At 53.2% G+C, this 5,000-nt stretch overlaps 1 pseudogene; it reads right to left on the reverse strand.

The window, feature by feature from the left end:
• Positions 1 to 4,857: 4,857 nt before the first annotated feature.
• Positions 4,858 to 5,000, reverse strand: part of LOC135699922 (large subunit ribosomal RNA) — a 4,459-nt pseudogene continuing 4,316 nt past the window's right edge.

A 5,000-nucleotide genomic window follows, 5' to 3' on the forward strand; every position in this document is an offset into this window, starting at 1 on the left:
CCCGCCAAGCCATCTCACCCATGCCAGAGCTGATCCCATCGGCCTATACTGGTCTCAGGCCGAGGGACACACTCCACTCTGCGGCTCAACTCAGCCAATTGTACCATCCACTCTGCGGCTCAACTCAGTCAGTTGAACCAAAGCATGAATCTGAAAAAAATGCACATTAGGCCGTAGGGAAATACAGCTGGGGTCCCGCCAAGCCATCTCACCCATGCCAGAGCTGATCCCATCGGCCTATACTGGTCTCAGGCCGAGGGACACACTCCACTCTGCGGCTCAACTCAGCCAATTGTACCATCCACTCTGCGGCTCAACTCAGTCAGTTGAACCAAAACATGAATCTGAAAAAAATGCACATTAGGCCGTAGGGAAATACAGCTGGGGTCCCGCCAAGCCATCTCACCCATGCCAGAGCTGATCCCATCGGCCTATACTGGTCTCAGGCCGAGGGACACACTCCACTCTGCGGCTCAACTCAGCCAATTGTACCATCCACTCTGCGGCTCAACTCAGTCAATTGTACCAAAGCATGAATCTGAAAAAAATGCACATTAGGCCGTAGGGAAATACAGCTGGGGTCCCGCCAAGCCATCTCACCCATGCCAGAGCTGATCCCATCGGCCTATACTGGTCTCAGGCCGAGGGACACACTCCACTCTGCGGCTCAACTCAGCCAATTGTACCATCCACTCTGCGGCTCAACTCAGTCAGTTGAACCAAAACATGAATCTGAAAAAAATGCACATTAGGCCGTAGGGAAATACAGCTGGGGTCCCGCCAAGCCATCTCACCTATGCCAGAGCTGATCCCATCGGCCTATACTGGTCTCAGGCCGAGGGACACACTCCACTCTGCGGCTCAACTCAGCCAATTGTACCATCCACTCTGCGGCTCAACTCAGTCAGTTGAACCAAAACATGAATCTGAAAAAAATGCACATTAGGCCGTAGGGAAATACAGCTGGGGTCCCGCCAAGCCATCTCACCCATGCCAGAGCTGATCCCATCGGCCTATACTGGTCTCAGGCCGAGGGACACACTCCACTCTGCGGCTCAACTCAGCCAATTGTACCATCCACTCTGCGGCTCAACTCAGTCAATTGTACCAAAGCATGAATCTGAAAAAAATGCACATTAGGCCGTAGGGAAATACAGCTGGGGTCCCGCCAAGCCATCTCACCCATGCCAGAGCTGATCCCATCGGCCTATACTGGTCTCAGGCCGAGGGACACACTCCACTCTGCGGCTCAACTCAGCCAATTGTACCATCCACTCTGCGGCTCAACTCAGTCAGTTGAACCAAAACATGAATCTGAAAAAAATGCACATTAGGCCGTAGGGAAATACAGCTGGGGTCCCGCCAAGCCATCTCACCCATGCCAGAGCTAATCCCATCGGCCTATACTGGTCTCAGGCCGAGGGACACACTCCACTCTGCGGCTCAACTCAGCCAATTGTACCATCCACTCTGCGGCTCAACTCAGTCAATTGTACCAAAGCATGAATCTGAAAAAAATGCACATTAGGCCGTAGGGAAATACAGCTGGGGTCCCGCCAAGCCATCTCACCCATGCCAGAGCTGATCCCATCGGCCTATACTGGTCTCAGGCCGAGGGACACACTCCACTCTGCGGCTCAACTCAGCCAATTGTACCATCCACTCTGCGGCTCAACTCAGTCAGTTGAACCAAAACATGAATCTGAAAAAAATGCACATTAGGCCGTAGGGAAATACAGCTGGGGTCCCGCCAAGCCATCTCACCCATGCCAGAGCTGATCCCATCGGCCTATACTGGTCTCAGGCCGAGGGACACACTCCACTCTGCGGCTCAACTCAGCCAATTGTACCATCCACTCTGCGGCTCAACTCAGTCAATTGTACCAAAGCATGAATCTAAAAAAATGCACATTAGGCCGTAGGGAAATACAGCTGGGGTCCCGCCAAGCCATCTCACCCATGCCAGAGCTGATCCCATCGGCCTATACTGGTCTCAGGCCGAGGGACACACTCCACTCTGCGGCTCAACTCAGCCAATTGTACCATCCACTCTGCGGCTCAACTCAGTCAGTTGAACCAAAACATGAATCTGAAAAAATGCACATTAGGCCGTAGGGAAATACAGCTGGGGTCCCGCCAAGCCATCTCACCCATGCCAGAGCTGATCCCATCGGCCTATACTGGTCTCAGGCCGAGGGACACACTCCACTCTGCGGCTCAACTCAGCCAATTGTACCATCCACTCTGCGGCTCAACTCAGCCAATTGTGCCAACACATGAAATTGGCAAAAATGTGTGGTTGATATTAATCTAGATTAGGCCGTATGCAAATGCAGCTGCGGTCCCGCCAAGCCATCTGGCACATGCTACAGGTCATTCCATCGACCTAAGCTGGATACAGGCCGAGGGACACCATCGCCACTTGACTGCTCAACTCAGCCAATTGTGCCCATCGCCACTTGACTGCTCAACTCAGCCAATTGTGCCAACACATGAAATTGGCAAAAATGTGTGGTTGATATTAATCTAGATTAGGCCGTATGCAAATGCAGCTGCGGTCCCGCCAAGCCATCTCACCCATGCCAGAGCTGATCCCATCGGCCTAAGATGGTCACAGGCCGAGGGACACCGATCCCGAGAGCAGCACCGAGTACCGCGGGTTGGTGGCATGGCATATGAATGCAGTATTGGTCGATGGGAAATGTCAACTGGTACCTAGCAAGTCAACTGGTACCTAGCCACGGTCAATCTCACGGACACCAACCCCGACGACGACAGCAGGTAGGTATATTTTCTTTTTTTCAGGTGCAGCAGGTAGGTATATTTTCTTTTTTTCAGGTGCAGCAGGTAAGTATATTTTCTTTTTTTCAGGTGCAGCAGGTAAGTATATTTTCTTTTTATAGGTTTATTTCATTTATTTATTTAGCAACACAATTATTCTCCCCCCATACCACTGTCATGCAAGCGAGCTATGCCGAACATAGCCGGGGGATGAATAAGGTCGATGTGCCCAGTTAAAAATACATTGTCCTCATCGGCCATGTGACGGGCAGCCGAGATAGCGTAGGCTATCGAGCTATTAAGCCATGGCCAGCTAAGCTGCCTTCCAACATCATGGACCACCGTCACCCAACACCCTACCGCATGTGCTATTATCAGACGTTGTTCATGGCCGAGGTCGCTCAGGCGTTTCCTGCGGTAGGTTGTTGGGTACAACGCCACAAGCAGTTTCCTGATGAAGGTTGGCAGCATCTGACGTTGCGCGCACCGGCCCAGTACCGCATCAAAGTGATGCTGGAGGCATCCCGGCATCCAGTCACGGTTCATCAACGATTGTGCCACGAACTCAGGATAGGGAATTGCTGGCTGCTGGTAGCGCTGCAATAAATAGAAAAGGTAAGTATTAGTTAAGTTAGGATTAGTTTAGGTTAAGTTAGGCTTAGTTTACTCACCGCGATGGGCTGCTCCACTGACTGGCGCACGTTCTGCTGCTCGCTGAGCCGAGCAATCTCGACGATAGCCGTATCCAGATCTCTCCGTAGTTCTGCCATTTGAGACACCATCACACCGAAACGCAGCTCCATTGCCGCTAATCGTCCCGCCGCGCCACAGCACGACAATGGAGACTGCGTGTTTCGCCTCGACGACGGTCCAGGCTGCGGGCTGGATGTGACTGGCCCAGGCTGCGGGGACCATTCCCTGGCTGTAGAGGGGCCAGGCTGCGGGCTGGATGTGACTGGCCCAGGCTGCGGGGACCATTCCCTGGCTGTAGAGGGGCCAGGCTGCGGGGACGGTTCTCGCGGCGTGGCCGGCGTGGCGGCCCGTCGACGGCGTAATCTTCGCCGCAGACTGCGGCTCCCACCAGGCTGCGGGGACGGCGCTATCGGCGGTGTGGCCCGTGACTGACTCCGACGTCTCTTTCGCCGACGGTCTGATGGCGGCGGCGGCGATGGCGACCGTGATGGTGGCCCCTGCTCCCGCCACATGGAACGTGTCGTTGCCGGCATCTTCACACGATTAGACTGTCAAAAAACAAAGAAAAATGTATGGTTTCTTTGATTTGTTCTACAAACACGAACGTACCACATATGGCAACATGGTTGAATCGAACACTGACCTACTTTACTGACATGTAGCTAGTTTTAGCTATATGGCCAGTAAACGAAAGTCATTGTTCGGTTTGACTTCAATAGGTGAGCCGAGCTGAGCACCACAATGGGACAATGGTGGTGTGTTTTGTTAGTATTGTAAGTACACTGAGGACCGGCAGCGTATTGGTGGCATGGTCTACGAGCGAGCGAGTATGTGCGCGAAGCACTCCTCAACGTAATCGTCCAACCTCACCACAACGTTTCACCTCTTAAAATCGTTCCTCGTGCCGTATGATGCACAGCCCAGCTGCCTGGCGAACCGCGCTGGGCTGGGCCGCTGGTAGGTAGGCAGTTAGTGTGTGTTCGTTGTTTCCATCCATTCCGACAAGTCCACCATGATTTACGAGTCCGACTGACTGCAGGGGACTTGTGCAAAAAAAAAAGACAAGTCCAGCACAAGCACCATGTGATGGGTTTTTCGTTCCATCTTCCGATCATCGGATTGTTTGACTATTGACTATTGCATTGCATACCTTTAGGCGCCGGGGGACTTCATGCAGAAAAGAGAAGTCCACACACCAAGGCCTATAACCAAGGCCATGATGGGGACTTCTCTTCTCATACACAACACACACACGTCTCGACGGACGCGCGCGCTCACCACCACCACACCATGTGATGATGATGAGCGCGCGGCCGGATGATAACCACCGCACTCGCGCGCCGCCGCCACCACCAGCACACACTTCGTGGGCCGTGGGGGGCGCGCAACCTCCAAGCAAGGGTAGTCTGAGAGGATCGAAATGTACACCTCTCTGCAACTCGCAACTCCCAGCCTGTAAACCTATCGTTTGTAGGAGGTCTCAGGTATCGAAATCATATATTGATGCTGAGCAGCGCCACCAGCGT

Source organism: Ochlerotatus camptorhynchus, unplaced genomic scaffold (assembly GCF_037179485.1).
Source record: "Ochlerotatus camptorhynchus isolate MF236.1 unplaced genomic scaffold, CSIRO-AGI_Acam_v1.1 ptg000123l, whole genome shotgun sequence".
Taxonomy (NCBI): Eukaryota; Metazoa; Arthropoda; class Insecta; order Diptera; family Culicidae; genus Ochlerotatus; species Ochlerotatus camptorhynchus.